At 43.7% G+C, this 21,777-nt stretch overlaps 1 protein-coding gene across 1 annotated transcript in view; it reads left to right on the top strand.

The window, feature by feature from the left end:
* The window catches only part of LOC308166760 (FH1/FH2 domain-containing protein 3-like), a gene marked incomplete at both ends in the record, with an annotated part of 144,664 nt that overhangs the window by 28,359 nt on the left and 94,528 nt on the right, over positions 1-21,777 (top strand). The window lies entirely within an intron of this gene.

The following is a 21,777-nucleotide window of genomic DNA, read 5'->3' as shown; positions in this document are numbered from 1 at the left end:
ATTAAAAATGTCAACAAGGATAATAGTTCCTCTATCTGTCAGAATTGTGAAAACACTGTCATCTTTTCCTAAGTCAGTGTCTTGTGAAAATCTAAGCTTGATACATTCTGGGGTTTCAGAATGTCTTTGTGATGAAAATGGGGTATGTTTACATCTTTCTAGTGTTTTTTGCTGATTAAAGTCAATGTGTCAGAGATGGTTGCATCCCTTTCATGTCTATTCTGTTGTGTTATTCTGGGGTCTCTCTGTGGCCACTTAAAGAATCATTCAGGACACTGAGAACATTTAGCTGAAATGTCTTGTTTATAACATAAAAGCCTGTGTTTAAAACCTTTAATCTCTGTGTTTGGAAATGAACAACGTTTGATTATCAGAGTGTCTGGACCTCAGAAGTTACTTGCGGTGACATCAGCGGATCTTGCCCCCCCCTACTTGTTCTCTCAGTTGGCCACAATGACGTGTGATTCATCAGATGGTGGTCCTTTTCCGTTCTTGAGCCTACTGTTATACTACCTACTGTTAAAGCACTTTGAGCTGCAAAGTTTGCAGGAAAAGTGCTATACAAATAAAAGTTATTAGTAAAGAGATTTGGTGAGGCTGCATTCTCATTTTATGCACCCAAATTGTGGAATGCACTGCCAGTTTAAATTAGGGATGCAACCTCAGCAAATATGTTCAAGTCAAGACTAAAACTCCATCTTTTTAATATTGCCTTTAAATGACTAAATAATTAAATTATGATTATATAAGGATTGGAGCACTTTGAACTGCAACGTTTGCAGGAAAACTATTATTATTATTATTATTATTATTATTATTATTATTATACAGTATGGTTCATAGTCTTTGTGTTTGATTATTTTTATAGCCATTTGTCCTTTTTTATTGCAAACATCAATTAGTATAATTCATCTGTTTTTCATGGCGTGTGCACTGCAGTAGAGTAGTAACATTTCTACTACGGTACTCTTGCTCATCAGTGCGGCTTTAGGACCTGACTACTCTGGAGTAGGGGTCATAAGTGAACCATCAGTCAACAGATCTGCAGACCTTATTTGGTGAACACTTCATGATGCGCTCCGTTAACCTGGTCATTTCACATTTCTCAGAGTTCTATCTATGCATACCTCACGAGGGAGATGTCATCACGGCACATTTCATTGGGTTTTATCATGTGTCATCATGAGCCACACATTAGCACTAGACTTCCTCTAAACGTTCCACTGTTTCCACACAGCCTAGAGCGGGTGGTTGGATGCTATCATAGGGGAGCTCTGTGATTGGTTGGTATCATAGAGGAGCAGCTCTGTGATTGGATGGTATCATAGAGGAGCAGCTCTGTGATTGGTTGGTGTCATAGAGGAGCTCTGTGATTGGATGGTATCATAGAGGGGTAGCTCTGTGATTGGTTGGTATCATAGAGGCGCAGCTCTGTGATTGGATGGTGTCATAGAGGAGCAGCTCTGTGATTGGTTTGTGTCATAGAAGGGCAGCTCTGTGATTGGATGGTCATAGAGGAGCAGCTCTGTGATTGGATGGTACTTTACAACACACACACACACACACTCACACACACACACACACACACACACACACACACAGTGCTGCATGGCACTGGCTGGCACACAGGACAAATGACCACAGGAGTGATGCATGCACATGTACTACAAATACTGTTTACACATCCACTCACTCAGCCATGCATTACAGAGGGGCTTTGTGCAAAATATTTACATGATCAAGGATGTCAACAATACACACCCAAGTTAAACATCTTTGCCCAATACATATTTTGCATGAATTGTTTTGTCTTTTGTGGTGTGCTGGTTGAATCACAAATAAACGGCTATAGAATAAGTCAGAAGTGTGTGTGAGTGAACTCCATTAGAGTTTTAACCACAACAGTTTTGAAGACTATAGTGTAGTCAGTATCAGTGAGGATGAACCCTCTGACCTGGCGCTACTGCTCTCTAACACGCAGGCTCACAGCTGCAGATACCTCCTGCTACAGTCTCCAGATAATCTCTTGGCTTCCGGATGTATCTCTCCCTGGAACAAATGTTACAACTTTCCTCTTTTTCTGAATCGCTCTATAATGAAGCATTGAGTATGATTGGGAGATATTTGACACCAAGACCGTGAATCATCGTCAAAATATGACATTAGCCCCTTTCTTATGACACATGAATTTGTTTATGACTTCCCTCCGACACTGAATAAAATGCCTGTTCTCTCCTCTTGTCTGGAAAACATCAAACTCAGCAGTTTCGGTTGTTGGTTATGTGTCTTTCAGCCTAGCCTCTCCTCTGTCAGTGTTACAGCTGTTCTCCTACACAGAGACAGAGACAGAGACAGAGACAGAGACAGAGACAGAGACAGAGAGACAGAGACAGAGACAGAGAGACAGAGACAGAGACAGAGAGACAGAGACAGAGACAGAGGCAGAGACAGAGACAGAGACAGAGACAGAGACAGAGACAGAGACAGAGAGACAGAGACAGAGAAACAGAGAGAGAGAGAGACAGAGACAGAGAAGGAGAGACAGAGACAGAGACAGAGACAGAGACAGAGACAGAGAAGGAGAGACAGAGACAGAGACAGAGACAGAGACAGAGACAGAGACAGAGACAGAGACAGAGAGAGAGAGAAACAGAGAGAGAGAGAGAGAGACAGAGACAGAGACAGAGACAGAGACAGAGACAGAGACAGAGACAGAGACAGAGAGACATAGAGGTGGGAGGAGAGTTGACCTTCTGCTCTCCTGTGTGTCAGCTGCATCCGAAGGTCGACTGTAGGATTCACCAGAATAGCACCAAAGAGAGGCTCCTGCCATATGCTGCTCTTGAGGGGGGCGGCTGTGGCGCAGGAGGTAGAGCCGGCGTCTAATGATCGCAAGGTTGGCAGATCGGCGGTTCGAGCCCCGGATGGCCAAATGTCGAAGTGTCCTTGGGCAAGACACTGAACCCCAAATTGCTCCCAATGAGCGGGACGGCGCCTTGCATGGTAGCTTGCCGCCATTGGTGTGTGAATGTGTGTGGGAATGGGTGAATGAGAGGCCGTTGTAAAGCGCTTTGGAATAAGGCGCTATATAAGTCAGTCCATTTACCATTTACACTAGAGGCTCCTCCCATAGGATGCCTCTGTGCTGCTCTAGAGGCATCCTGCCATATGCTGCTCTAGAGGCCTACTGCCATGTGGTGCTCTAGAGGCCTACTGCCATATGCTGCTCTAGAGGCCTACTGCCATATGCTGCTCTAGAGGCCTACTGCCATATGCTGCTCTAGAGGCTCCTATGTGCTGCTATTTGAAACCTGCATGTTTCAGCACTCAGAGTGAAGGCTGGAGAAGCCCGCCCTGCCTCCTGTGTGTCACGTCCTGGGGTGCCTCCTCCTGCCCTCACTAACTCTGGAGATTTAACTACCGGTATTACCTTTTTTTGCTTTACCTACAATTTCTCTAATTCGTTTGGAAGATTTGATGATTTTAGGGTTGTTTGGGTTTCTGCGTAGTGTGCCCACCATGGCGCCTTTTAACTGGACGAGTGTTCTTCTTCCAACTGACTGAGGATGTCTTGTCCCGAGGCGTGTGTGAGCTCAGGAAATGAGGCACAAAGACGGGACTAAGCCTGTTTCAGCTCCGTTAGGAGGCTCTGTTACATGATGGACGTGCCACATTGTTCTGGCTTTTTCTGCAGTGTCAGGCTGGGGGTCTCTGCCTCTGACAGACAGGGAGCCAGGGCCAACTGGGGGTTAAGCCCTGTGCCTCGACCCCTGGGCCACCTGGAGACCCCCATAGAGATGCTCAGTGGGATTATCTCACACACACACACACGCACACACACACACACACACACACACACACACACAGACACACACACACACACACGCACACACACACACACACACACACACACACACACACACACAAACACACACAGGCACAGAGACACATACCTCAGTCTTACACTCAGCAGTGTCTGAGTACATTTGTCGCAGCCTTTGTGAGCTCAACTGTCTTCCCTTGTGTTTTTCATTGTTGCTTTTATTTAGTCTCCAACAGAATATGTTATGGGGTATCGTTTCTGTTGATCAAGGAAAAACGGTCTGGGGATCCCATTTTCTGGCTATACCTGCATTTGACCACCTGTTTTTTGGCGCAAGACACATAAAAAAATGAAAAATAAGTTGCGCAAGACCTACGTAAATGACCACTCGCGTGGCAGTTAGGCAGTATCAGGCATTCAAGTGGTTAAGATTAGATGTTCACTTTGAGTGGTTACAATTAGGCATTCATTTCGAGTAGTAAGGTTAGGGTAAGTTGTCAGGGGAAGGCATTTAGTGAATTAGCACAAACAACAACAATTAGCGCAAAAATAAACGATGTCCAAAGTGTGCTTTGAACCACGTTCGGGTTGTAAGTCAGTTGGTTTCTCTCTCTACCACCCCGCCACCTCCTTACGCGACTTCCTGCCAGAAGAGCTAGATAATACGACCTCACAGATTGTATTCTTTGGTCTGCATAAAACTTTCCCTGACGGATGGAATCATTTTGGAGACTGGGTCAGGCTTTTTATGCAGGACTGGGACATTTTTTCCTCAGCATCACTACAGTTCTTTACGATGACTTCCATGCATAGACACACACACACAGTCACACTCAGAAACACACACAGGCTGTGGGTACAAACTAGGGCCCTTGTGCCTTTGATGCCTCTCTCTCTCTCTCTCTCTCTCTCTCTCTCTCTCTGGATGCTGAGCCTGTTAGAGTGAGAGAATGAAAGGGCAGGGTGAGGCAGAGAGTGGTGTGGACTTAGAGAGGCATGGGAGCTGGAAGCACCCCCTGTTTTGTTCAGCTGTGACCCCCCCAGAGAGGTGCCGTCACCTCCGGGGTCATGACGTGGGGGTAGGCTGAGTGACTGGAGCACCACCTCCTGTCACCATCCAAGTGATTTATGGAGTTGGAGGAACAATCCCACCTCCTATAGCCTACACTGTGAAGCTGCTGCTGGCTTTCTCTCTCTCTCTCCATCTATCTCTCTCTCTCTCCCCACTCTTTCTCGTTCTCTCTCTCCTCTCTCTTCTTGTTTCTCTCTCTCTCTCTCTCTCTCTCTCTCTCTCTCTCCCCACTATTTCTCTTTCTCTCTCTCCTCTCTCTTCTTGTTTTTCCTCCCTCTCTCTCTGAATCTCGCTGTTGTTGTTGTTGTTGTTGTTGTTGTTGTTATTGTTGTTGTTGTTGTTTGTCATCGGAGCCAGCGTTCAAAAGGTTGCTGTTGCTGCTGCATCCATGGGACCTAAATCAAAAGCCGCCCTACCAATAACAACACCATCATCTGGAGAGAGAAGGGCATTGTGGGTTAGGATTGATATGAAAGTGGTAAAGGAAGCGTTTGAGGAGGCATTCACTTCCTTACAAGGTGTTTCCTTTTTGACTTGATATACTATATATATATATATATCTTAAGGTAACATTTTAGGTAATGTTGGTGTTTGGTTAAAAGTTAAAAGGACTGTCGTTTTTCTTGTTGGCACCATGCTGTAGTATGAGGCTGTAAAGTCTTCCCGTGGAAAGTTCCTGAATATGAGGAATGCTTCTTCATTCTCCATCGGTGACATTTCCCATTTGTTGTGTTTTTATAGCTTAATTCGACATTCATCTGCTGTCCCTTGTACAGTGCTAAACCACTTTTCATGCCCCCTGTCTCTAAATCTAGAAAGATGGGTTTAGAGAGGGAGGGAAAGAGAGAGGGAAAGAAGAGGAGGAATGTTCCCCCACTAAGACGTCATGCGGCGTGTGACTGTGCACACTGCCAGCTCCGACTCTCTAGCCCTCAGAGGGACAGGCCCTTCCTGGAAATCTCAATTTACCTTTGAACAGGAGTAAAGGGACAGTATATCACAGACCTGGACGTCTGGGTGAAACTGGGAGTTTATGGGGAACCCCTGGCTATTAGTGGAGAGTTATGGTAACACGAGGTACTGTAATAGCAGATACGCTTGATTCATTTCCCCTGGCATGTGATGACATGCTTATTCATTTTCACTCTTGTAACGACCTTTGCTGATTCGGTTGACAGTGTGACATTTCATCGAAAATAAAATCACAGTTGTGGCCCTCAGTATCGGTTTGTATCACTCCTTAGTGTGTCAGCTCAAGGTCCCCCTGTATTGTAAATGTTCTTTACACTGAGTACATGTGCAACATAATGAATACACCTGTTTTAGAGTTGTTGAAGGGGATACACAACACTATACCCCCCTTTGAATCAATCTACCTCTTGCTCTCTGTCTCACCTAGTCTCCCTTTCTGTTCTCAGTTCTACTGGAGTCATATTCAGCTAGGTCTACCCTAGCGTAGTGCTGTGTACAGACCTGGCTATGGCCAGCTCTTTTAGTCCCGGTCCACGTCAGGCAGGCTTGCTCAGCAGGACCTCAGGCTGCCTGTGAGTGGAAATCTTTGGCCAGTGTTATCTTTGGAAAATGTCGACTCCACAGAAACTCTGGAGCAGGGAGTCCAGTGTCAGTCCAGACATCCCAGACTACAGTATTACTGTAGTAAGGGAAGAGAGCAACATTGTGCTTCCATCAAAATAGATGGAAGGAGAGGAGAGGAGTTGGAAGGAAAGGATAGAGAGGGGACGACACAGCCTGCAGAGAGATGTTAGTTATTTACTGGCAGGTGAAGTGGAAGTTCTCATGTGTTGTTGATCCGTATTAGATGATCAGTATGTTGAACCAAAGTCTTCTGATTGCTACTACTGATGAGTGGTGTCCTTTCTAGATCATCTACGGTGCAATACAAACAACATCCTAATAAGCAGTATTGCCAAAAGCCAGATGCAGGAACACTAAGGAGAACATTGTTGACACCAAGTGAGTCCCAGTGAGACGGAGTGCTGTTTCTTAGCTGACTGAGACAGGGATGTTTTTGTCGTGAGACTGAGGAGAGACATGACGAGACAAAGTCTTCCATGTGTCTTGTTGTGTGAAGAGTGTAACCCAAGTCCTGCAGCGAAGGGCCTCATTCACTTAATGCAGGAATCCATCTCATTCAGTCAGCTTTTATGACTCTGGTTATCCAGTCATAATGACCCCAGGGGTCAGGGCGGAGAGATTCGATTGGGTTCTATACTTTCTGCATGTTGTCTTGGGGGCATGACAAATTAGCACTCTACAGAAATAGTCAAGTTCTATAGGCATTTGTTACACCAAAACAGCATGGTGATTTCCCCCAGTTGGCAGATTCTAGAAGAGCATAAATAAACTCTTAATAGGACATGCAGAGTGTGGATAATGAACTGTTTCTCAACTCCTTGTACAATTGTGCTCAACTCCGTGGACAAATTATTCATTCATACGTTTTATTTATTACAGGCTTGATGACACATACTGTAAGTGGGTGGGTAGCTCATTTTGAGGCTGGTTGGTGCATATTTCACTATTTCACCTGCTGGTAAAATTCATAGTCACTAAATGCTGCACTTATATAGCGCCTTTATCCAAAGTGCTTTACAACGGCCTCTCATTCACCCATTCACACACCCATTCACACACCAATGGCGACAAGCTACCATGCAAGGCGCCGGCCCGCTCACTGGGAGCAATTTGGGGTTCAGTGTCTTGCCCAAGGACACTTCGACATGTGGCCAGCCGGGGCTCGAACCGCCGATCTGCCAACCTTGCGATCATTAGCATGGCAGCTCTACCTCCTGCACCATAGCTGTCCCATCACTACATAGTCACTACTGGGGAAGCCACATATTGACGTGACTAAAGAGATCAACTATGCCTTTTTAAGGAGATGAATATGTTGGTAACCATTAAGAATGAAAGAGTGACCTGGATATGTCTTTGTTCTACATTTGGAAAACAGGCGCATCATGAGAGGAGAGATGACGTAAGGTTGATTAGATAGATCTCATTACCGCCAGCTGCCACACGCTCCCATCAATGGACTTAATGCTTCATATTGTATATTTTTAGCAGGTGTTTCATATACGGGTGCGTATATTTAGCTTACCCTCTCTTTTTACACCTCCATCATTGACCCAGTAAGGGTTATTTTTTGATCTAGCCCACATTCGCTTCATGTTTTTACCGTGTCAGCATTCGTCAAGAGATTATTTGTGTAATTAATTCTATGTTTAGGATGACTTAATTGATCCACTGATGTAGCATGGAAGACACATGTCGTATGAGGTCATGCATCCAAGCCTTATTGAGATTATAACGTAACCACTTAAGGCTTCCAGTGGAACTGAATGGTACCAGTTCTTTGGGTCTCATAATAGGTCAGACTCTTTAACCTTTAGCCACAAGAAAAGTAAAAAAAAAAAAAACAGGCAGGTCTGTCTGTCTGTCTGTGTGCCTGTCTTTGCCAAGGTGCAGCAGGTTGTTTGCTTATGCCACAGAGAGACAGTGTTTCCTCCACTGTCTGACCGATGTACAAACCCAGGGGCCTCCACCGAGTGATCTGAGGTATCCTATAGTATTCTGAGTTATCATGTAGTATTCTGAGGTATCATGTAGTATTCTGAGTTATCATGTAGTATTCTGAGGTATCATGTAGTATTCTGAGGTATCCTGTAATATTCTGAGGTATCATGTAGTATTCTGAGTTATCATGTAGTATTCTGAGGTATCATGTAGTATTCTGAGTTATCCTGTAGTATTCTGAGTTATCATGTAGTATTCTGAGGTATCCTGTAGTATTCTGAGGTATCCTGTAATATTCGACTGTCCGCTATATTGCACGCTGGGAACACAGGTTAATTACTTTCAAGGATGTTCCCAGGAATGCTCACCCTCCACAGAATGCTACGTGAGAGAGACAGCTCGGTGAGATAAAAAGAGTAAAAAAAGAGAAGGACAGATGAGTTGGCAGAGAGGTTTTTTTTTGCACATAATGACTGACTGACCACACGTTTGCCCATTATGTGTGCAAGTAATCAATGATCTCTGTGTTTATTTAAACCCTCCCACTTCTGTAATGAATCACATTTTTATTTTCTTCATTGTTTTTTTTACTTTCAATCAACCTGTCAACATGAGGCTGCTTGTCCTGCTTAACTGGGGACAGGCTCTGGAGAAGAACACAATTCTCTCTGCATTAAGGCAACAAATATGTGTCAGAAGGGTCCTCTGGCCGTGTCCCATGTTCCAGCAGAATTATAAAAAGAGCGTTATCCTTCCTCACTCACATGCAGAAAACAGCTGTTTGGGAAGAGCGATGGGGACTTTGGGGCAGAGATTGTACTCTGATCTTCCACTGACATACAGTGCACACTAGTAGCTGCTCCTGCCTTTCTCAAAATGAATGAATGAATGAATGAATGAATGAATGAATGAATGAATGAATGAAAAGAGGAGAAAAGTATTCATACTCTATTTACTGTCATACTAGTAAGTAAGTAAGTAAGTAAGTAAGTAAATAAAGCTTTATTTATACAGTACCTTTCATACAAGAAATGCAGCTCAAATATAAAAACAGGGGGACAACAGTAAAAAGAAAAGGTAAAGATAAAATACAATAAAATAAATAAATAAGGGAAACAATGTACAACCTCTGCCTTAATGCTTAGTAACCGCTATCCATCTTCTCATCAGCAGAATACCTTTCCCTATCCATTTCATCTCCCTACCTTACACAGTCTTTCCGTACTAGGTCAGATTTCAGATTTGGTTTTCACTAACTGCATAATAAAAACCAAGAATCGTTCAATCATTCGATATTTCAAGTAAAGGAGGGTAGAGTGGAAAAACAAGAAAAGAGGCAGACCAAAATGGCTTCATTAGCATGGGAGGTATCAAATATAATTGACATACTGTACGTCATAACACACCTGTAGTGAAGGCGCTCTCACGCCATCTGGGTGACAAGGACACCAAAAGGGCGGTGGAGGACACTTTTGGCAGCTAGCTCTGCCGCATGTGGGACTGGGCACGGTCTTGACATCGAAACGCTTTCACACGGAAGTGGAGTCACATGGCTCGTCGCTTAGCTCTCGGAGAGTTCTCTCTCTGCTCTGTCTTTATGTCTGAAAGTGGGTGGAATGACAGTGACCATGTTCGTATTTTGTTTTCTCCCTGTGGTCACAAACGGCTTGGACCATACATATTTGTTACCATCCCTATGAATCCATTTGCTCTGTTGTTGACACTTGGTTTCTCAGACAACTCAATGAGAAAGTTCTGTCAATGTGGGCTTGACTTGAAATATAACCACCAACAATCATATCATATACAGTTAGACAGTTTTTGCAGTCCTTCAGAGGAGGTTTGATGGTCTGGGCCTTTGGAGGTAAATACAGAGGAGAAGAGTGATTGGGTCATTGAGTCTTGAGGGATCAAACAGTCACCTGTACCAGCTCTCCACTTGGCAGGATGTGTAAACACTGGAGAAGCAGGAGGACCCAAGCTTGACCTCCATGTCAGACTGCCTCATATGGATCAGACATGTCCTTACATCCAACACCCCTTTCTCTCTATCTCTCTCTCTCTCTCTCTCTCTCTCTCTCTCTCTCTCTCTCTCTCTCTCTCTCTCTCTCTCTCTCTTTCTCATTCTCACTCTCTCTCACTCTCTCTCACTCTCACTAAATCTCTCTCTCACTCTCACTCACTCACTCAATCTCTCTCTCTCTCTCACACACACACACACACACACACACACACACAAACACACACACATGTATTATGTTATAATTTTTGCTCACTGTGAACGGTGACCACCACAGCACCAAATATAATAATGCATATTATTCTGTGGTGGATTGTTTGGTCTCATCTACCACCACTCACAGTTGAAATACACTGACATGGCAGTTCACTTGGTGTACAAGACTTAGGGGGCAAAGACAGACCAATTAAAACACTGAATCCTTCCACAGTCGAACTAATTACAGCCGGAGCGGCTGGCGTGTGTGACGGCGCGGCCCACAGTTGCCCCGCGGACCGAGGACTGCAGCTGTCACACGCCATCGCTCGCGTCTCTCAGAACCTCACTGATGTGGCGCAAGGGAGCGCAGAGGGACAAATGAGCCCAGACATGGAAGACATTAAGGGCTGGCTAAAAACAACATGCTTAAGTACAGACTCCCTCTCCGCAATGCAAACACAAAGTGTTCAAACTCAGCTGCAAATACACACATTCTGACATGGACGGCGGGGGGAGACGTTCTCTTCGTATTTATGTAAGCGCCCGTTTGAGCGCAAAGTCGAAGACGCTGCTGAGACATTTTAGTGGCTTCAAGTAGCTGTGTTAACATTAAGATGAAAGAAAAAGAGATTACATTCAGGTCAGAGGTCAGCGTGAGTATATGGGGCATGGAGCTGTTATTCAGAACGTCGCAACGAAACAAATCCAGACGTTATTAAGCTGTTCCCCGAGTTGGTTTCTGTGTGGGTTGCAGTGACTACAGGCCTTCACGATACTATAGGGAGGTTTAAGACTGGTTTCAAGTGTGATACTCTGTAACTGCCAGTGGTTGGTTTCCTAAAGTGACTCTCCCAAGATCAAATTAGCCGTCTGTGGAATGCTTAGTCACTCACGACTATATCCAAACACGTCTCCGGTTTCAGATCACATCCATTTTTAAATCCAGTATGTGACCTTTATAAATACCGCTATCTTAGGAGGTCTGAATTGTTTTAGCCCTGATGGACCCCCTCAATGGAAATAAATTCACTGTATATTTGTGCCATTGACTGTAGGTTAAAACATCTAAGCTACTCAAATCACCACATCCATCCAACTTTGGAATGTTTTTGGTTTGATTTTTGTTTTGAGGCATGGTATCTACCTATCTACAATAAGGATCTCTTCTCTCTACATGTGTGATGTTGTAGAGTGATCCTGGGGAAATCCTTTGGCTTCAATGTTAAAGGCTACTCTTAGTGGGGTGGATCACAGCAGTTGTACTCAAACCTTGATTTCAATTCAAGTCATACTATGTGTGTCATGAGGAGCCATCTGACAGGATTGTTCACAAACGAGTAACTGATGAATTGTGCTTCAAGGGACATCTCCATGTCGGTTCTTCGGTTCTTCAGGCTGTCGGGAGACAATCGCCTCTTGACGAAAGCGCCGCGGCTCAAGGAGCTGTTGATACGAGGGAGTCAGAGGTCGATGTTCCGAGATGAAGTTGTGATAGGAACCTGCATCTCCGTTGGGAAAACATTATTAACCCCGCTTTTCCTTTATTTGTGTGTTCAGCTCATCAAAATCGAGACCAGATGCCGTTAGACAAAGTTGATTGAGAATTTCAGAGGTCGGTGAAAATGTGTGTCTTCTGGTTTCAGGTTCTGAGATCATAGAATTGATTGTTAGTTATCATACTCATTATTATTCTCACAATGTAGACGACTGGCTCTTGACTGGCTCGTCTTACTTAGAGGAGGTTATCAGCGCAGGGTAAGGCTTACAACTGAACTTAACTCCTTTATCACATGCTTATGGTGGACTTTGTAAACAGTCCCATAGGTTCCCTGGGAGTCCATCTGATTCTGGTTCCTGTAGCTAAGTGTGGTGGTTTCTGGGTAAGGTATACATTGTGTATAGATTGGTCTGAGAGGATAATTGACTGTCAATCAATTGGTGTTTATTATTGGTGATCTTATTTTGCCTGGCCTTGACTGCTGGTTGTTTCAACCCCCCCCCCCCAAAAAAGACTTTGGACTTTGCTTGGCTCTGTATTTTTCTCAGTCTACCGAGCCAAAAACATATTAGATCTTATAGTTGTTTTTCGTTCTGTTTATTTTCCATAGATAGAACACTCTGTACTCTATACAAAGGGATAAGAACAGGAGAAGTCAAACACATGACTACATTATTCCCCATTATCAAACAGAACTAACCTTACGGCATACTTGGAAGAGTCCAAATTAAATAGCGCAAAAGCCATTTGTCTTGACATGGTAAACAAACATTTTCCTTCAGATACCATCGGGACCGCTTCGTTGTTTGTTTTAGTCATTGAGTGAATGTGCTCTTTCCTCTCCCTTTCATCGTTCAATAGTATGCAAATCATAGCATTCGTTCACAGGCCGCCATTGTTCCCTGTCCAAAAACAGCTTACATCTGTAGGCCTGTAATTGTGCAGTGTTCTCTGGCCCAATGATCTAACCTCTTCTTTTTAATCATGTCATATTTAGAATATATGGAAGTTATGTTGTCCCCATGTTTAAATCCCATGGGGTTTTATTGAGAGCATGGTCCTCTCTTGGAGCGTGGTCCTCGCCTTTATGTGATCCAGCTGGGTCGGTCTAGAACCACATTTATCTTAACCAGATCAGACTCGGAACACAGCTCAACAAGGCACCCGGTGCACACTGCACTAGTGTTTCTGACACCATAGTACAGGTAGGTACAGTAAGTATGTACCTTCTCAGATAGTGTAGGTTTTTCCTCATAGCCCCATTATCTAGTGCTTCATCGCCTAACTGGTCATTGATACTGCAAGAGGGAGCCAGGAGGTGGCATGAAATGAGTGTGTTTTTTAAAAGCCACCAAACCATGAAATGCGTTCTGAATCAGTGAAATTACACTATGCATCATGATGCCCTTTGATATAGCAGCTGGCAAAGAATGAAAGTGCCCCCCCCCCTTCTCAAAAGTAGTTAAACGCCAGAATAGCTCTTACCAGGTGTGGTGGAATTTACTGGAATCTCACTCCGCCCCAGTCTGTTATGACTGACTCCTGTTCATCAGCGGCAGGATCATCTACTTCCTGAATGTCGGTCAAAACCTATTTTCAGGATTGTTATTGCTCATGGAAGCCGTGTAAAACGGAGAAAGGTATTCCCATCTTAATTCCTGAGCCCCCCCATTTAGGCTTACCGCTGTACCTGTCCTGTGTAGGCCGACTAGAGTCTACTTCGTATTGTTGTTGTTTCACATTCCTTCGTATTTACTTCAAGTCAAGTGTTTGAAGTCACTAACACTACCCTTTCAGTGTTCCGTGGCTGTGTTGCCCTAGTTCCTCAGTGTGTTGTTGAGAAACACCTTTGTAAAAATTCTCCCCTGTCCTCTGCAGCGGCGCTCAGGAGTTTTGACATTGTACTGTGATTGAGCTTAACCACTACCAGGTGTGCATGAAAGGTTTTACCGAGAATGGCACGGGGTCAAGACTGGGTGGAAGTGGGAGGACTGTACGGTGGGAGGCGGGGGTGCGAGGGAGGGAGGGAGGGAGGTTTCGGTATGAGGGGGGGATGGAGTTGCTTAATGTAAAAAACTTCAAATGACCAGTATCTGGTACCAAAGTGTGAGGCTCAAGGTGTTTGAGCTTGTTAGGGTGTGATCGTACAAGACCATTGCTTGTTGAAATGTGGTTTGGGGATATGAAAAATCCCCCAAAACTCAATATACTGTTGGCTGTTTTTTTGTAATAGGATGATGTAGGTATTTTGATTGTTGTGCTTGGACGACTGGAAAAACGTTAAGACTTGTACAATAACAATGCATGCGCTGGCCTAGTCCATACAGTAAAGGGAAATTAACATCATATTTCGGATTTGGCTCAGAAACCTTGATATTTTTAGAGGTGGGCTGGAGCCAATCATGTTGAAAGACTGCTGAGGTGAGAGCTCTAAACAACTGTTCCCTCCTTTGACTCAAGCCTCATGTCTGAGGCGAGGCCTCAGCGTCAACAAGCCCTGTGAGGCAAGAGGATTTTTTTTTTCTTTCGACTAAAAATGTAATGTCTTGAGGGTCAGGTTTCACGTGTGTTTGATACCATTCCTCATTCCAGCTCATGCATTGCAATGAGCTCGTCCTCTGATGTCTACCTCCACCAGCTACCTCCTCCACTGTCGTACACACTTGCCTCATGTGCTAGCCTGACACTTCATAAACCATTCTTTTCAGTCATGACATAACGGCTTACAACAAAAACACAATTACAAAAGGTGGTACAGTGTACCCCTTTCTTTTTAGTTGAAGTTGGGCACTCATACAGTACTCATATGATACAGTACTCATATGATACAGCACTCATATGATACAGTTGTTGTGAAGTAGCAGTTATTGATGATGCTCCCTTCTTCTAACCCTAACCCTCCCTGTCAATGATCCACTTACTATAACAGTTATGTTGTGAAGAACGTTACTATAACAGTTATGTAGTGAAGAACGTTATTATAACAGTTATGTAGTGAAGAACGTTACTATAACAGTTATGTAGTGAAGAACGTTACTATAACAGTTATGTAGTGAAGAACGTTACTATAACAGTTATGTAGTGAAGAACGTTACTATAACAGTTATGTAGTGAAGAACGTTACTATAACAGTTATGTAGTGAAGAACGTTACTATAACAGTTATGTAGTGAAGAACGTTACAATAACAGTTATGTAGTGAAGAACGTTACAATAACAGTTATGTAGTGAAGAACGTTACTATAACAGTTATGTAGTGAAGAACGTTATTATAACAGTTATGTAGTGAAGAACGTTACTATAACAGTTATGTAGTGAAGAACGTTACTATAACAGTTATGTAGTGAAGAACGTTACTATAACAGTTATGTAGTGAAGAACGTTACAATAACAGTTATGTAGTGAAGAACAACGTTACTATAACAGTTATGTTGGGAAGAACGTTACTATAACAGTTATGTTGGGAAGAACGTTACTATAACAGTTATGTAGTGAAGAACGTTACTATAACAGTTATGTAGTGAAGAACGTTACTATAACAGTTATGTAGTGAAGAACGTTACTATAACAGTTACGTAGTGAAGAACGTTACTATAACAGTTATGTAGTGAAGAACGTTACTATACCAGTTACGTAGTGAAGAATTTTACTATAACAGTTATGTAGGGAAGAACGTTACTATAACAGTTATGTAGTGAAGAACGTTACTATAACAGTTATGTAGTGAAGAACGTTACTATAACAGTTATGTAGTGAAGAACGTTACTATAGCAGTGTTATGTAGTGAAGAACGTTACTACAACAGTTACGTAGTGAAGACAGTTACTATAACAGTTATAGTGAAGAACGTTACTATAACAGTTTTGTAGGGAAGACAGTTACTATAACAGTTATGTAGGGGACTAAGGGCACTTATTGTGTTAACCTCGGTAAGAGCTGTAGTATTCTCTCCATGGAACTGCAGCAATATGAAACTGCCTGTTACATTGAGACTGTCAAAGCAAATTAAATTTAAATGAGCTAAAAGCAGTTTGTTTTACAATTCTGACTGAGTTTAACAATAGAGGGTATTTTTAGTGAACTTAGTATGCTACTGGACTGTTTTTCTCCTTACCCTGGCCATGCCTCTTTGAATACTAGAGGGAGACCCCTAGGGGCCAGGGATGTAAAGACACCCATCTCCCACAATATTTTCAGTTGATCCCACCATGATTGAGAATGGATCTGGTCAACGTCAATATTTTATGATGATTCAGCTCCTTATTACATTTCACTTCATTACATTTTCAACTAGAGTTGTATATGTTTTGCCAAAACATGTGAGCCTGTTTTATACCCCACAACCCACCTTGGCAATCCTACCCTTTTCCATTATTTATAGTCTATTAGTTAGATAACTATTTAGTTATCCCTAAGCAGTTTTCTCTCCTACCCTTTCATTTGAAAGGCTCCACTCCCATATGTCAATGGTTTCCTTTTAAATAGTGCCAGTGCTCTCTTATCAATGTCATTGATTCTGGAAGACAACATCTCTCACTTCACAAGCACACACACACACACACACACACACACACACACACACACACACACACACACACACACACACACACACACACACACACACACACACACACCCACTGGGGACTCCTTCAGTGGTGCTTTTCCAAGTTTTTTTTTAGAAGTGAGAAAGTCCTTTGAGGGGCTTGGGGTTGTGTTTAGTGGTCCCAGAGACTGTGGAGTGTGAGCGAGGGCAGACATGTTGTTAGTTATGGTATCAAACGTGTGGGCGGGAAGAAGGGAGAAGAGGCAGAAGTATGACAAGAGCAGTTGTTCTGTTCCTCGTCATGTGGCAGTTTTATGGGTCTTACGCCTGCTGGTTTCACACAATCCGTAGGCGATTGTGTCATCAGGGCGTGAGTCTTTGAAAATAAATCCCTTTAAGTCATACAGTCATTACTGTAACGAGAAGGTTATCCCTACAGTGCATTTTCGATGCTTCAAAATGTACGTTTTTTCGGTGTGTGATGTGTGTGATGTTGTTTTCACTGTGTGGCCTTGTGTGGTGATGTACAACCTCCCATATATGCATTTTCTGTACTATATACCCACTTGTCCTCTCCATTCCCTAAATATCTTAACATTATTTGGAGGCATGTTTTGTTGACATTGTTTGAATAACGTTGGATCCTAATCTCTCCTTTATCTCTCTGTTTTTCCATGCTTCCCCGATGTGATGGCTGGCTTTGGCTAAATAAGGTAAGAGCACACTTTGCATTCTTTCTTGCTAACATCCCCGATCCTCTGTAGTTCTCTGAGCCAGAACGCCATTTTCCTATCAGAAAGGGAGAGTACTTAGTTCTGCCCGCCAGTCCTTCCCCACCTTGACACTGTCATGCTATGGGGATGCATGGTTTGTTCCTAATGGTGTTTTTCCAGAATCTCTTAGTGTGATTTATATTGCAAGGACACGTTCGCTGAAAGCCAGGTATGTTGTCCAACACAAAAAAAATAGTCTGCGGTCGTCTGCCAGCCAGACATCTTTTTTTCAACTCTCACTTTTCATTTTCGGCGTTCCTTTTCCTCTGATGTTTTTCATTGAAGATATAGAGTTTGTTTGAAATTCCCAAGCATGTACATTTTTCTAAATAAAGTCCTTCTGAGAAGGAAAACATTGTTGCTGTGTTGGTCAAACTGTGAGGCTCATACATTATAACAGCAGAGAGAAGGAGTGAGAAAGACAGATGACTGGGCAAAGGCATGGGACGGCTGTGGCGCAGGAGGTAGAGCCGCTGTCTAATGATTGCAAGGTTGGCAGATCGGCGGTTCGAGCCCCGGCTGGCCACATGTCGAAGTGTCCTTGGGCAAGACACTGAACCCCAAATTACTCCCAGTGAGCGGGCCGCCGCCTTGCATGGTAGCTTGCCGCCATTGGTGTGTGAATGTGTGTGTGAATGGGTGAATGAGGGGCCGTTGTAAAGCGCTTTGGATAAAGGCGATATATAAGTGCAGTCCATTCATGACGTTTTGCCTTTGAAAACAAGCCCCTTTAGGACAAACTAGGAGCAGCCCATAGACAAATAGCTTGATGACACACTGAACACAGTAAAGAGGAATCTCCCTTGGTTTCCCCTGGGTTGAACAATACTGTTGGAGAAGTAGATAACCAGTCATTTGACAGCTGAGTGATGAACAGGGGGCCCAGCATATCACCTAGAAATGTAATTAGACATTAAAATTAGGCTGCATCCTGCCTTTCATTTCTGTCTGGCCACAGGACCTCACCGACATCACAGGCAAAGTTGAGGCTGTGAAGTGGGAGAAAATGACGGCACCTCTTCCTTCATTCTTCTTTCATTCCTTCACCATGCCGGTCGAGAGAGGACGCTGGCGTTGCTTGTTCGCTGCTTCTCCACCCAAAATCTAGGTGTAATTGCAGTATACAGAGTAGATTGTCCTACAAAGACACTTAGATTTTGATTTAGTAATCCAAAAATTAATAAGATCCCTATATTTTCTTTTTGTTTCTTTTTTATTATTACTACTCGATCTTTTCAGTTTGTAAAGCGTCTTTGAGTGTCTAGAAAAGCGCTATAAGTCTAATGTATTATTATTATTATTATTATTATTATTACTATTCTCTCTGCCCACTGAGGCCTTGTGAATCTGATGTGTATAACGCCCAAACACAGTGACATGGAGCACAGGTGAACAGGGTTGTTTGACTGGCTGGCAGAAAGGGACCTGTGTAGATATCAGTGCTATTATGCATGGCACGTTGTTCACAATAGATGAAAGCCAGTCCTGTTCTGGAAAAAAACTGACTTGCCTAATTTGGATTGCATGGTAAATATACATCTGAAACAGAGAAATCCCTAGATCAATCAACCATGGAGCCTGCCAACCTGACAGCCTATTTCAGGTGAGGTGGTTCAGTCTCTGGCAACAAGAGCACATTTGCCGTCCTCCTATGACATAAAGACTGTACTTATTTGACTTAGTAAACAAATCCTTACCTGACACAGAGGTGATGAGTGGGAAACTCTCGGCCATTTTCACCTAAAGAGAAAAAAAAACTCCACATATCACTCAATGGGACTGTTGAGAGGGATTTGGAGCAGAACGCGGCCAGTCATGTTGATTGTGAGTTTGTTCCAGTTGGGCAAACAGACTGCCTGGCCCCTGGGACAAACAGGGCCTTTGAACACTCAGCCAGTCTCTGTGCCAAGAGGGGATTATATCCATTTCAATGACAACTCGGAATAAAGCACTGTATATCCAAACACAACACCTCACCAGTAGCCTCCAATTAACACCTGAGTGTTCAGCTCCCTCTGTATGGGTAGTCTCTGTTAGCAGATGATTTTCTCTATCCACCTAAATCTATGCTATATATCCAATAGAGCTCTCAGGTCTTCTGACGCTGTTTTTTTTTTACAAAAGAAGATTTGGTGAGGCTTCATTCTCATTTTATGCACCCAAATTGTGGAATGCACTGCCAGTTTACATTAGGGATGTAACCTCAGCACATGTTCAAGTCAGGACTAAAAACCCATCTTTTAAGTATTGCCTTTAAATGACTAAATAATTAAATTATGATTATATAATGATTGGAGCAATTTGAGCTGCAACGTTTGCAGGAAAAGCTCTATAAAAATAAAAGTTATTATTATTATTATGCTTTTAACTGGCAAACTGGTCTGAATTTGTATTCTGATGTAATACAATCCAACCATTGGAATGGTAGTCTAAACGGGCCGGTACCAACATTTACATATGATTTATTTTCCTGTTGATAGTAAGGAATGCAATGCAAAAATATCTGTTCTTTGGAACTATGCTGTGCATCTATCAGTGGGTCAATGCGGGCCCACAATGCAGATCTTTAGTACCCCACCCCTGTAGTTTCCTGTAAAGCAGGGTCACCTGATTCCATCCCAGGCCTCTGCCACCTGTCAGCAGTCAGCTCACAGCCCAGGCTATGGTGGACCACCTCTCCACCTGCCTGGCAGATCACGTCGACAGTTCAAAAGACTATACTTGAGAGTACACGAAGGCACAGCCAAGGGCAGTCCTGTTTGTTGAAGTCCCGCTGGGACTTCAGAAGAATGTTTTTGGTGAAGATTACGACTACTAGGTCGTCCTCGGACGAGCCCTCCATCGGCGCTTCCAGTCATCCCGATCTTCCATACATCTGGCTAGCTCGCCGGTACTTTCCGCTCCTGCATCTTTTTAGATAAAAAAAATAATAAAAGTACAGTAATGCATCGGTGCGTTGATTGTACCGTACAGTCCACCGTGCGTATTGCGGTTCGTTGTATGAGTCGGTATTGATGCTGTAAAACCCACCCTGATCCTCTCATACACTGGGTCCTCCGCTGAAGTCCGTTCCTTATTCCCCATTCTTCCTGGGTTCATAGACTTCCTTCGCTGCCAAGCATCTGCACATATCAACAGGGACTTTACGTGTAGATGACACTGCCAGCAGACTGGCACCAACTTGAGACTGACATGAGAGACTAGTAGGAGAAACATTACACACTAACCTTTCTAGCTTGTTGGCCAGCTACGGCTGACTCTTATCAAACGGTTAGTGGTAAGGTTGGATGTGCTGTAAGGTTGGATGGACTGTAAGGTTGGATGTGCTGTAAGGTTGGATGTGCTGTAAGGTTGGATGTGCTGTAAGGTTGGATGTGCTGTAAGGTTGGATGTGCTGGTTGGATGGACTGTAAGGTTGGATGTGCTGTAAGGTTGGATGTGCTGGTTGGATGGACTGTAAGGTTGGATGTGCTGTAAGGTTGGATGTGCTGGTTGGATGGACTGTTAGGTCATGGCTCTGAAAATATGGCGAGGGAGTAGCAGCACCTCAGTGCTGTCTCATGCTGCCTCTCTGGCTCACACCGAGAGAGAGAGAGAGAGAGAGAGAGAGAGAGAGAGAGAGAGAGAGAGAGAGAGAGAGAGAGCAGAGAGAGAGTGAGAGAGAGAGAGAGCAGAGAGAGAGAGTGAGAGAGAGAGAGAGAGAGAGCAGAGAGAGAGTGAGAGAGAGAGCATATATATATAGAGAGAGAGAGAGAGAGAGAGAGAGAGAGAGAGAGAGAGCAGAGAGAGAGTGAGAGCAGAGAGAGAGAGTGAGAGAGAGAGAGAGAGCAGAGAGAGAGTGAGAGCAGAGAGAGAGAGTGAGAGAGAGAGAGAGCAGAGAGAGAGTGAGAGAGAGAGCATATATATATATATATATATATATAGAGAGAGAGAGAGAGAGAGAGAGAGAGAGAGAGCAGAGAGAGAGCAGAGAGAGAGAGCAGAGAGAGAGAGCAGAGAGAGATGTCTGGTCTGTCTGTCTGTCCTCTCTGTTTCTTCACTTACCTGTCCAGACCTCTCTGCTCTCCTCACTCACAGCCTGATTATCCATCACCCTGCAGTCATTTCCCCCTTGGAAACTTGGAACCCTGCATCCTCTCTGACAGGTGCTGTTTGGTTTGTTCCAGAGGAGAGAACCAAATATGGGGGGAGCTCTGCCTTGGCGATGTGTACATGCTGCTCATACACGTGCTGCAGCTCACACTTTCTCTGATCTGTTCAAATTCGGGACACATGGCGCTCGTGTATCAGTCAGCGAATCAAATTCAACACATT

The sequence above is a fragment of the Nansenia antarctica genome (assembly GCF_963989245.1).
Source record: "Nansenia antarctica genome assembly, chromosome: 10".
NCBI classification, from domain to species: domain Eukaryota; kingdom Metazoa; phylum Chordata; class Actinopteri; order Argentiniformes; family Microstomatidae; genus Nansenia; species Nansenia antarctica.
This window is presented reverse-complemented; position numbering and strand designations above follow the sequence as displayed.